The sequence below is a fragment of the Schistocerca nitens genome, chromosome 8 (genome assembly GCF_023898315.1).
Source record: "Schistocerca nitens isolate TAMUIC-IGC-003100 chromosome 8, iqSchNite1.1, whole genome shotgun sequence".
NCBI lineage: Eukaryota > Metazoa > Arthropoda > Insecta > Orthoptera > Acrididae > Schistocerca > Schistocerca nitens.
In genome coordinates this window covers 499,128,829-499,142,444 of record NC_064621.1, presented here as the reverse complement: position 1 = coordinate 499,142,444, position 13,616 = coordinate 499,128,829, and the positions used below count along the sequence as shown (strand labels likewise).

Here is a 13,616-nt window from a genome sequence, read left to right as displayed (position 1 = left end):
GCAACAGAATCTTTTCTTCCGGGAAGTTTTTGAAGCGTGTCACTTCTATACTTTAAACTTCTACGAATCGGTTCAAACTTTGCACTAGGGCAGGTAAATGAATAAGGTGATAATGAATTCTTTTTTTACAATAATCTTTATCTGTTGTCAAGATACGATGGTTTCAAGTCGAGCTACATATAACACACAAGAACCATTCTTACATGAGCTGAATGCTGCGAAACGGTGATTCATACAAATAAAACACGCATTCTTACGATAAAACTGGAAACTTTCTGTCAAAACCTTAGCTTCATTCGGGTTTTACGTGCAAGAAAGATGTCCTTTTTTCACTTTTTTATTTTTACGCGCACCGCTTACATTTTCCGAAATCGCTTCAGATTTTGTAAGAAGGTAGACAAATATATGTGATTAATGGTCGGTCTGTTATTTTGTAAGAGGTTCATCCGTCGCCACGATAGAAGCAACATGGTTCGGAAGACAATAAAGAACCTATACCGGATCAGTCGTCGCCTGAGTTACCAAAAAGTCTGCATCGGCTGCCAAGGTATGGCGGTCTAATGTCAAAATGGTAGAGTAAAAGGTGGGAACCAGAATGAAAAATACTCCTACTACAGCACAAAAGAGACGAATATGTCCTGGGTAGAGTTGTGGATTTAAAAGAAGGGAACTAGCTTTTCGACTTATCTGACAGCTTCAAAGACATTTAAATAAAAACATCTCGACACATTCGCGCTTTATTACGATTTAACCCTACTTTGGCAGAGCAGTAAGCTCTCTTAGTTGCAAGGCGTTGCACACCTGCATCTTGCAGTTCATAGGCTGAAGACCCTGATCCTGTGCCCAAAATCCGGAAGATTCGCCAGCCATATTAAACAATATATAGTATCATATGGCTGTAATAGCTAATAAAAATTTCTCTGGGTGGATAAAATTCCTGGTGGTGAATTTGTTCCTCGAGGGATGGCATCATGTATCATGTTACTTTACATGAACGATGCCTTATTTTACAAGACATGGGTACTAATAGTAACAAGCAAAACAGCGCTAATATGTCCAGACTTTTTGATTTTTTTGAAGCTGCCAGTTAAGTCCAAAATCTCTTCCCCTTTTCTGCAGCCCGCATCTCGTGGTCGTGCGGTAGCGTTCTCGCTTCCCACGCCCGGGTTCCCGGGTTCGATTCCCGGCGGGGTCAGGGATTTTCTCTGCCTCGTGATGGCTGGGTGTTGTGTGTGATGTCCTTAGGTTAGTTAGGTTTAAGTAGTTCTAAGTTCTAGGGGACTGATGACCATAGATGTTAAGTCCCATAGTGCTCAGAGCCATTTTGAACCTTTTCTGCATCCCTGACTCTGCCCGGGAAAATCCGCCTTTTTTATCTTATGATAGGAGCAGTTTTCACTCTCTGAGAGATAAAGTGTACAACGGCAGATGGTCCATGAGGGTTTTTGTGGACGATGCTGTAGTCTACAGGAATGTTGGGAAGCCAGAAGACCGCAGTGAAATCCATGAATACCGATCGATGATTGGTGCAGAGTATCCTGAAACACTGACCAACAGTGTGGAATCCCAAGCAAGTAGCATTAACGAAGAGATAGAGAAGATCCAACAAAGACCACGGAGTAGTTTAGTAGGCGCAAGACGTGCTCAACAAACTCCTGTGGCAATCACTTCAAGAGAGGCGTTGTGTCTCTCGGAGAGGTATGCTATTAAAAATCTGTAAGTGTGCATTCGAAAAAGAATCGGATAACATATTACTTTCTCCAACACATGCCTCGCAAAATTACCACGATGAGAAAATCAGAGAAAGTTTATCGATACTCATTTTTTCCACCCACCATTCGCAAATGGAACAAGGAAGCAGGAACATGATAGTGGTACCAAAAGTACCCTCCGCCTCACACCCTAAGATGGCTGGCGGATTATAGATGCAACATATAGCCGACTGACTCATACACACTTCACTACTACACTGCTCCAGAAAAACTTAAGAACCGTGAAGACTTGGTCGGCTGTAAATGTGACTTCGCACACGTGTACATAATCGTCGAGTGTGTAATAGATTAAGAGTGTCAGTGACACGAAGAACGGCTACCAGAGCGCATTAGAGTTGTTCATATTCAGTATTGCTCCCAGCCCTCGTAGCGTTTATAAAGGCCGTAAACAACGCCAGATGCTGGGTGATCACCATGAGGAACGCGGCTATGTCGTGTACGTTTTCGAGACAGCGTTATCGGACACCGACTGAAAAAGGCCTCATTGTGAGTCTCCATTTGGTCTGCTGGTCAAACCACGCGATATCCAGATTTGTTGGCCTTTCGGACATGACAGTATCCCGATGATGGACGGCGTGGGATACCGGCGGCAGGCATGCTTGTCTTCAACACTCCGTTCGACCACGTCTGACCACCACCAGAGAGGATAGCCATACTGAGCACCAAGCACGTAGTAACCCCTTCGCATCCGCACCTGCCATCTGGGAACAAGTAAAGAACTTCCTTCAACCTTCTGCGTTATACCGAACCATTAGTCGGAGGCTAACAGCAGTTAGAGAATCAACATCCCTTGCGTGGGCTGCTGGTAATGCCACTACACAAATGGCAGCATTCAAAATGGTGCCCTGATCGCGAATCGTGGATTGCTGATGAACGGCTTAGCATTGTGTTCAGCGATGAACCGCGATTCTACAATACCCCGTATGACATTCGCCGGCGAGTATGGCGGCTACCTAGGGAGAGAACCCATTCTTCCAATGTTTTGAGGAGGCACAGCTGTGTTATTCCTGACTCGTGCAGGGAGCCATAGGGTGTAATTTTAGGTCACAGCTGGTAATGACTGAGATAACTCTGACGCCACAATGGTACATCCTCATGTGTTGCCACTCGTGTGACAGACAGCATCGTAGTGCCATTTTTCAACAGCACAACACTCATCCACATGGGGCACGTGTCTCTATGAACTGTCCACGTGTTTTTGAGGTATTCCTGCGGCGAGCGATATCCCCAGATCTGTCCCCAAAAAAGCATGTGTGGGACCAGCTCGGACGTCCAATCTGTCCTAGTGCCAGCATCCAGTATGTCAAGGACCAGTTAAAAAGCTAATGCGCCAGCCTGCCTCAGGATAGGATACAATAGCTTTAGGACATCCTTGAAAACCGAATCAGTGCATGCGTCCAGGCCGCAGATGTACCGCCGGATTAAAAAGGGCTCACATGGCCAGTAAATCTGACTTAGGCTTATAATCACTGAAGTAACGCCACATAACCTCTCAACCAGTGATGTTTCTTTTCGTTTCTTCCTCCCCTTCTGCTGGATGTTGATGAAGTCAGTTGCGGAGGGTCACGTGATCCCCTGATACCAATTATACACCGTCTGCAACACTTCAAAGCGACCAGTGGGCTATTAAGGTGGCAACAAATATTTTGTACTGTGAATTTAGGAAAACGTATTGTGTAGCCTGTTTATATTCGTAAAGGACACCTCATTTTTAAATTAACTCTGAGAAAACAAGATAAATGTGATCAATATCCATACATATTATAAAAATGGATGTACATATGTACATATGTATGTGTGTATTTATGTTGCTCATCTCCTCCTAAACCATTCTGATTCCTACCAACTTGGTACATGTATCACTTACTGCTCGAAGGGACTCGCTATGGAGTAAGAACCACGTGACTTCCAAAAAACTTTACATATAATTTCAAACCCTTACGAAAATTTTTCTCGCCGACAGCTCCAACGAAATGAAGAAATGACAAAAGTTATCGTTTGCTACCTTTTCGCTGTTCCTGCAGTAAAAGTGCCACATCAGGCAAGACGTTTTAATTAATTACTTCTTTACTACTAACTATATGGACGACACATTTTGCAGATACTATTCACATATATCACTGAATATACCTGCAAAATCATATAATTGTACGACATATAATTCAGGAAATATGGCGTCATAAAAACTGGGATGTGTGAAAAACTGTCGCATCATGCATGACATTTAAATTTGTTACTTCTCTGCTACTGACTCTATTCGCAAAAATATACGCAGACAGTATCCACGTATGCCGTTGAATGTACCTACAAAAATATATCCTTGTACAACACGCACTTACCGAGGTATAACATCATAAGCACTAAAACGCGTGAAAAATTGCCGCATCAAGCATGACGTTTTAATTTATTATTCTCTGCTGCTAACTTTATTCGCAACACAGTTCGCAGACACTATCCACAAATGTCGCTGAATGTATCTACAAAAGTATATCATTGTACAACACATAGTTCTGGAGGTATGGCATCAAATAATGAGATGAGTGAAAAACTTGCACCTTGTGCATGACGTTTCAATTTGTTACTTTTTTACTACTAATTCTATTCACAACACATTTCGCAGACAGTGGCAGCGTATATCACTGGATGTACCTGCAAAGTTATATCACTGTATGACACATTGTTCAGGAGATGCTACGTCATAAACATTGATCTGCGTAAAAATGGAACTACAGCGTAAAAGTCCCTAGGAGATACTTCTGAAATAAGCGTACAAATACGTGTGAAATATGTTAAATATTTGTAAAGCGTATTTCACATGTGCATAGGCGGTCAAAGGCAGACGTAAAAAACTCATTCTGAAGCTCTGGAACGATTTCAACCAAATTTGGTTGGGGGTTGGGTTGGGTTGTTTGGGGGAAGGGATCAAACTGCGAGGTCATCGGTCTCATCGGATTAGGGAAGGACGGGGAAGGAAGTCGGCCGTGCTCTTTCAAAGGAACCATCCGGCGTTTGCCTGGAGCGACTTAGGGAAATCACGGAAAACCTAAATCAGGATGGCCGGACACGGGACTGAACCGTCGTCCTCCCGAATGCGAGTCCAGTGTGCTGACCAAATTTGATACATATATTAGTTATGAGCTAGGGGCTAGAACCACCAGCCTCCTGTCGGGGTGAGGATGATAATGTGGAGAGAGAAGGGGGAGGAGGATCTAGACAGACAAGAGGGGAAGGAGGAGATGGGTACAAATAGGTAGAGGAGGAGATGGACAGAGAAGGGGTAGGGGGAAATTGGCAGAGAAAAGGGCGAGGAGGAGATGGAGTAAAGAATGGAGAGAGGAGGAGATCGATACAGCAGGAAAAATAAATAGGCTGAGAGAGGGGAAGGAGGGGCTGGACAGAGATGGAGGGAGGGGAGATAGAATTAGAGGGGGAGGAGGACATGGACAGAGGGGGGGAAGGAGTAGAGGGACAGAGGGGGAGGAGCGATTGACAGAGAGACAGGGACAAACAGATATAAAGAGGGGGTGGAGGACATGAAGAGAGAGAGGGAGAGAAGGAAATGGACAGATGAAAGGAAGAGGAGGAGATGCCGAGAGAGTGGAGAGAGGAGGATATGGACAGAGGAGAAGATGGACATTGAAAGGAAAGAGGAGGATATGGACAGGGAGAGGGGTAAGAGGAGATAGAGAGGGGAGGAGGAGATGGACAGGGTAGAGGGTGGCAGATATGGGGTTAGAGGGGGAAGAGGTAATTGACAGAGCGGGAAGGAGCAGATGGACAGAGGGGGAGGAGCAAATGGCCTGAGAGAGTGGAACAAACAGATAGACATAAAGAGGGGGTGGAGGAAATGAACAGAGAGAGCGGGAAGGAGGAGATGAAGTAATAGAAAATAGGAATAAATACATACAAAGGTAATACCGGGCAGTCAGGCAGTGCAGCTATAAGAGATTTGCCGTTGAAATCTATATGTACCAAATTTTCGCAGCGCGTGATTAGCGAGTGGTCTAGGGCGTTGCAGTCATGGACTGTGCGGCTGGTCCCGGCGGAGGTTCGAGTCCTCCCTCGGCCATGGGTGTGTGTGTTTCCCCTTAGGATAATTTAGGTTAAGTAGTGTATAAGCTAAGGGACTGATGACCTTAGCAGTTAAGTCCCATAAGATCTCACACACATTTGAACATTTTGAACCAAATTTTCCAAGAAGTAATATTCCAAGTCTACGGTTCGAAGAACTTTCCCTCTGTCTGTTGGAGCTAGATTTTCAATGATAGCTACAGAATTATGGATACTGTAAGAAGTGTAATTTAGGTCACAGAGATACAGATAGTTCGCAATCATGCGGTCTGTTTAGGAAGAAACACGTGCACACGAATAATATTGTGTGGCGTGTACATCTCTAAGGCAACGACCTCCAGTCATCTGTATTTAAATATCGCTCTCGCTTTCGGATACCAGTTTATCTAAACACAACCACATCATTACGTTTCCCTTATTGTGATGAAGTGCGTATCAAATTGTCTGAAGATAATCACTAAACTTGTGTTGTCAATTGGACGCGCTCTTTTTAATAGTTTAAATTTCTGTTGTTCCACTGGTCTTGCCATATTCTTCACCAACGCCCAAGTGTCTTTCCAGCTGCGGCGATGTTACCTACAACGCAAAGAGAGGCATATAAGCAGTTATTATTCCGGCGCTGCATACGCCCAAGATATGTGGAGAAGCCCTAAAAAGTGCTACAGCTGGAAGTAGCTTCTGCCATGTAGTTCACTGTTGATTGTGCATTATAGCTGTAGGTGTGGATTAATGTGTATCATGCAAGATTAATGAAAACTTTCACACCATCCACCGTCAGATCAACCCTATACTGTCTTCCTCACGACTGCATTTCCTAAACTTTTTCTCTTTCCTCTTTCCTGTTGACTCTCTAGTGTCTGATATGTGTGTGTTTGTGTGTGTGTGTGTGTGTGTGTGTTTGTGTGTGTGCGAGCGTGCCGGTCGCCGATCAATGACCGCTCAACAGCCCCACAACTCTCGGAGACTGATCGAAGAAGCTTACACACAGCGAAGAACAATGGGCGTTATCCTCGACGGAAAGTCAGCTACAGACATACCTTAGAGCAGTGTCTGGTGCGGCCCCAAAACATGTTGTAGGACCATTACTGTAAACTTCATACTACTTAGCAGGTATTATTACTAACAATCTCAAAAAAATGGCTCTGAGCACTATGGGACTTAACTTCTGAGGTCATCAGTCCCCTAGAACTTAGAACTACTTAAACCTAACTGACCTAAGGACATCACACACAACCATGCCCGAGGCAGGATTCGAACCTGCGACCGTAGCGGTCGCGCGGTTCCAGACTGTAGCGCCTAGAACCGCTCGGCCAACCTGGCCGGCTAACAATCTCAGACTTATGGCAGATTATGTGAAATGTAAACATATGGTGATATCTTGACAGTCACAAAAACTAAGTCGCTGGCGTAAATACCGCCAACTAGCACTTAACGCAGAGAATCATTAAATTCATATTAAAATCCTTCTAAGTATACCTCCGTGGCATTTTATAAAATACTTAAGCTGCTAAGAAACTAAAACAACCGACGTTTCTGCCGTGTCGCAGCAGCCTTCTTCAGAGCGTAGGTCAGTGCAACGCAGCTGAAGGGTCGGTTATGTCAGTATTTTAGCATTTTAAGTATTTTACTAGGTGACCGGCAGCAGCAAACACATAACGAAGGCCGCACAATCCAAAACCGATATGATAATATGGCAAAATCGCCGCGAGCGTTGACGTAACCATCCCACCGACACACCAGGTTGAAGATATCCACTCGGTAAAACACGGTGTCCTGCTGCTTGAAGAAATCCATAATGGTCTGCTGCACAGCCCAGTCCGACAGGAATTGTTGACCCTTTAAGGACTCTTTTAAGAGACCGAAGGCGTTATAATCGCACGTGGAGATATCAGGATTACATGGCAGTTTCTAGACTCTAGAGGGTCTCTGACTTGAGTTGGCTAACTCCTGCGTTGCGACATTTTCAGTTTGGGGACGTGCGTTATCATGAAGCAGCAGCACACGTTGTTGCAGTTTTTCACAACGGTGGTTTCCGACAGACATCCAGCCCATACACATTCTTCATTATCCTATGGACGCCTACCGGACTTTGTTTTTCGGCATCTAAGAAATGAATAACAGCACTTTGATCCTTTTTGAACACATTTGCTAATAACATCGCTGTAGTTCAAGTTGACTCATTTACCGCACGCACGTCGGAATGGTACGAATGCCACACTAATACCCTGTCTACATGTCGGTCGTTATATACGCCCATCGCAGTCACGCGGCGTTGCATGTACGCTGCAGCAACGCTGTCTAACGGAGATTTTTTGACCATCCCTTATAAGATCGACACCAACTGCGGATTCCTACATGTAAACACGAAATTGCGCACTTCATAAAATACGAGTATGTAATAGCCTTTGACTACACGAGTAATGAATCATAATTAGAATCAATTATGTCCTAAAAATACTTAACATCGGCCGAAGACGGCCGAGCTTTTCAAAACAGGACGCCAATAATGTGTGGTCTCGGTGCGATCGATGTTAACGCTCTATCGTACAGACCGCGGACGACTGTATGCGGAATTAAAATCATTTTGTTTTCTTCGGTCGAACAGGGCTATTTTGGCAAACGCAAAACATGGATTGTGAGAAATTTTTAAGTTTGGTACATGAAATAAGGGTGTGACGTCCTGAGGAAGAGGAATACGACAACAGGAATACATGTGAGACTCCATGGCCTGAAATTAATGCATTATGGGAAAGCATAAGTTTCGAACAATTTCAGAATTTAACAACAATTAATTCAACGCTTTCTTATTTTACATTATGCATGTTCTGTGGCTGTCTAGCCTCATGTCTGAACTTAATACAACATGTCATCCGCTACACAGGTAACATCTGTATTGGAAATTAAGCGTTCCAGTCAGAGACGTAGCTTATGTCAATTTTTATGCTTAAAATTACTTTAATGGATATTTTATGGGTTGCGACAGGTGGTCTACGAATTATTAGTGCCTTTTACTGGTGTTTTTATGCCAGCTGAGTAGCGATTCTATTATATGAGGCAGTTTGCAAATGTGGTGCATAAGTTTCCGCTTTTCAGTGGTTCGGTGTTCAGACTGTTTTGTCCTAATATTCATGTTTGTCTTTCACACTTATGCTCAGTGAGAGTCACCAAAGGTTATCCCTTCGGGTACCACTTGTTCCCGGCTTGTGTGGCCGAGCGGTTCTAGGCGCTACAGTCTGGAACCGAGCGACCGTTACGGTCGCAGGTTCGAATCCTGCCTTGGGCATGGATGTGTGTGATGTCCTTAGTTAGGTTTAAGTAGTTCTAAGTTCTAGGGGACTGCTGATCTCAGCTGATCTCAGCAGTCCCATAATGCTCAGAGCCCTTTTTGAACCACTTGTTTCTGTTTGAAACTTCCATTTTATTATATATACAAAGACAGTAACTTGTTCTCGAAAGAACAGTTATTGTTGATGACCGTGCAGCTTTTCCCTGAAATAAATGATGACTAACTGACAACCTCAGCTGCTAACAGGTGTTGTTGTTATACCTCGATGTGGACAGCTGAAAATGTGTGCCCCGACCGGGACTCGAACCCGGGATCTCCTGCTTACATGGCAGACGCTCTAACCATCTGAGCCACCGAGGACACAGATGAATAGCGCGACTGCAGGGACTTATCCCTTGCACGCTTCCCGTGAGACTCACATTCCCAACTGTCCACAATTCTACATATGTATTGTACCTTATAGACATTTGCCCACCCACTCATTACTCGCGCACGCGCTGGCGATTCCCGTAAGAGTTTGGGCAACCTGTGCGCATTCGCACAGACAAAGGTCAATGGCTGGGTAGCCTTTACTATATATACAAAGACAGTAACTTGTTCTCGAAAGAACAGTTATTGTTGATGACCGTGCAGCTTTTCCCTGAAATAAATGATGACTAACTGACAACCTCAGCTGCTAACAGGTGTTGTTGTTATACCTCGATGTGGACAGCTGAAAATGTGTGCCCCGACCGGGACTCGAACCCGGGATCTCCTGCTTACATGGCAGACGCTCTAACCATCTGAGCCACCGAGGACACAGATGAATAGCGCGACTGCAGGGACTTATCCCTTGCACGCTTCCCGTGAGACTCACATTCCCAACTGTCCACAATTCTACATATGTATTGTACCTTATAGACATTTGCCCACCCACTCATTACTCGCGCACGCGCTGGCGATTCCCGTAAGAGTTTGGGCAACCTGTGCGCATTCGCACAGACAAAGGTCAATGGCTGGGTAGCCTTTACTATATATACACACATTTTCAGCTGTCCACATCGAGGTATAACAACAACACCTGTTAGCAGCTGAGGTTGTCAGTTAGTCATCATTTATTTCAGGGAAAAGCTGCACGGTCATCAACAATAACTGCTCTTTCGAGAACAAGTTACTGTCTTTGTATATATAGTAAAGGCTACCCAGCCATTGACCTTTGTCTGTGCGAATGCGCACAGGTTGCCCAAACTCTTACGGGAATCGCCAGCGCGTGCGCGAGTAATGAGTGGGTGGGCAAATGTCTATAAGGTACAATACATATGTAGAATTGTGGACAGTTGGGAATGTGAGTCTCACGGGAAGCGTGCAAGGGATAAGTCCCTGCAGTCGCGCTATTCATCTGTGTCCTCGGTGGCATTCCGGCTTTCGCTGTCGCCGCGGTCGGACGTGCTAGCTGGTTGCTCCGCGTCGTCGGTGACGTTGCCAGTGTTTACTGTTTGCCGTTGTGTGTTTCTGTGTTCCGAGTGATTCACGTGCATTGTACTTTTTTTTTTTTTTTTTTTTTTTTTTTTTTTTTTTTTTTTGTGGTCGTCCTTTTCGTCAGCAACTTGCTGATCTTGTACGGGATTCGGGCTTGACCGGATTCCATACAGCCGCAGCGCCATGTCTACCACCATCCGGAAAAACACCCTGGTTTTTGGCTTTGACAAGGATACCCGCCGAGTTCAACCGACCGCCCTCGAGATTCATGACTGGCTAACCGAGGTAATAGGCATCACTTCTGATTCTGTGCACACCACCCAGCTAGATTCTGATCGTTATTGCGTGTTTGTCAAGTTTCTCAGTCCAGTAGCAGTTGATCGACTTCTTGAAAAAATCTGCAAACAAGTCCCTTTTGTTCATCGTGACGGCACCACTAGTATGGTTAATGTAACACGTGCCGATACCTCGATTCAGACAGTTCGAGTACTTAACTTGCCCATAGAGATTGACAATGCTAAAATTAAAGATGCACTTTCTAAGTTTGGTGACGTTAAAGAAATTGTCAACGAAAAGTGGTCGTCTCGCTACAAATTACAATGTTTCAATGGGATTAGATCTGTGGACATGGAAGTAAAAATGAACATTCCTTCTCACATCACGGTTGATGGTTATAAGGCTCACATTATATATTCTGGTCAAGCCCCCACTTGCCATATCTGCAATGAACTAGGCCATCTTCGCCAGGACTGCCCCCGCCGAGTTTTTGTCTTAAAAAATAATCTCCAGCCGCGGCGTAGATTAACACTTAACGAGGTAATGGCAGTAGATACTTCTGGTTCTTCTGCACACCCTGATGTTGATGCTCCCCAAGCAATTACCTCCGAGACCCCGCCCATAACCGCTGATGCGTTTCCACCACTCGTAGGACGGCAAACTGCTGCGCCAGTTTGTCTTGATAGTGAATCTCAGCAAAAGAAAAGGCCGCTGGAACGTAGTGATGAGCATTCAGATGAGGAAGTGTCTCACGCGACTCCTGCAGCCCGGAAACCAAAACCATCAATCGCGGAGGATTTAGTACCACATGATGTTATGCGGGTCGATTTTGAAGCCAGTGCGGATGGACTTGAGGGGATGTCGAATTCTGAGACGCCGGGTCATGAACAGGAACCTCCTATTTTGAGTGCCGCGCCCGAAGGACAACAGCCGCTACAACGCGCACACAGTGAGGAAGTGTTGTGTCAACAACGCGCTACAGCTGACGCCCTACAACAAGTTCCGGGCGGAAGTAAACAAGTGAAAGTGTTTACCAACCTGCCAGCTGCCGGCGGCAGTGCTGCGACAACGACACGACCGCGTCTCAAAGAATCCACAAAAACTTCGGGACCTCAAAACGCCCCACGACGAAGGCTCCATCCACAGCCAAATCTCTCAGCTCCTCGCAACAAGGGAAATTCCACTTCCTCGCAAGCGGATGTAGTACCCAGAAATATTAGTTATGAAATTGTGAGGGAACGATCCGGTGATGACAACAGCAAAGAACTCGGCGAAGCCCACCCTCCACAGTAGTAATTCCGTTGGTACAAGGTTTGTTCCATGCTGTCACCTAAGGTTGCAAAGCTTCTTCATGTTTTTTCTGTCCTTTTATCCGGTTATGGTTCGCAGCATTCACTGTGTCGTTTTTGCTACAACCGGCCTATGATTCGTAGTGTATCACTTGTTATGGTTTTTATTTCGCTTCCTGATCCAATAATCCTCTTATGGCTGCTCACATTATACCTTTTTTAATTCTGCAGCCGGCACTCTTGGGCTCGATGCAATCGTTTTGTTATACTTTTACATCTCATTACCTATATGCTACAGGCCTATACTATCACCTCCCTCAATATCAATAGGATTACGTCAGAGTTAAAATTTGCTTTATTAAAAGAATTTTTGTTTGACTCTGGTACAGATATTGCCCTTTTACAAGAGGTTGCTACACGGCAAATTAACATTCCCGGCTATGTTGCAATAATCAATTTCGCTCCCGAATTCAGTGCTGGCACAGCGATTTTAGTCAGGGAAGGAATACCTCTAACCGATGTCGAAAAGTTAGACTCTGGACGGGGCATAGGCGTGAATATCATGGGCGTCAGTGTAATCAATCTGTATGCACCATCTGGAAGTACACGGCGCGCTGACAGATCGAAGTTTTTTAAGGAGGATATCATTTACTTATTGCGGAGAGACTCTCCAAACTTGATCATTGCAGGCGATTTTAATTGTGTATTGCACCGTAAAGATCAATCCCCCAATTTTAATTATTCCCCTGAATTAAACTTTCTTGTCTCCCAAATGAAACTGAGGGACGCATGGGAAGTTAAGTATCCCACGCTTGTGAAATACACGCACATTTCACATAATTCCAGTAGCAGGATTGATAGAATCTATATGTCAAGTCACATAGTGAGGAATTTGCTACAAGTGGAAATCACTCCAGTCAGCTTCTCTGATCACTGTAGTGTGAGTGCCTGCATAAACTTGGACCCGCAACCAACTCACTGGTTTAGGAATCAGTGGAGCATGAATGTCGGCCTCTTAACAGACGACGAGCTCGAGGTCGAATTAAAGACAGCTTGGGAATTTTGCTTGCGCTCTGTACACAACTTTCCGAGTGTTTTGGAGTGGTGGACCCGCAAGGCGAAGCCCAAATTACGAAAAGTAATTATATCTTATAGTATAGAGAGATCTCGGGCAGTTCACCGTACAATGGAATTTTACTACATGGTCTTAAGGGATTTGTATGATCAGGCTGATGGCTCAGACAGGCGCTTGTCCGACATCAAGAAAATTAAAGCGACATTATTAAGCTTAAAGAGAAAACAACTGGAGGGTCTTAAACTTAAGTCAAAAGCCAGATCTGTTAGCGAGGACGAAACGGCTGCGTTATATCATCTGATTAAACATCGCAAGAACCGACGACGGATATTCATGGACGAACTTAGATTAGAAAACGGTACTGTCCTCACTGTGCAAAACGAGATAAT

General features: G+C 44.7%; 2 non-coding genes across 2 annotated transcripts; both read right to left on the bottom strand.

The window, feature by feature from the left end:
- Positions 1-9,415: 9,415 nt before the first annotated feature.
- Trnat-ugu (transfer RNA threonine (anticodon UGU)) lies at positions 9,416-9,489 on the bottom strand. Its single transcript has one exon. It is a non-coding gene; the product is annotated as a tRNA-Thr (tRNA).
- Positions 9,490-9,852: 363 nt separating this feature from the next.
- On the bottom strand, positions 9,853-9,926 carry Trnat-ugu (transfer RNA threonine (anticodon UGU)). Its single transcript has one exon. It is a non-coding gene; the product is annotated as a tRNA-Thr (tRNA).
- Positions 9,927-13,616: the final 3,690 nt, after the last annotated feature.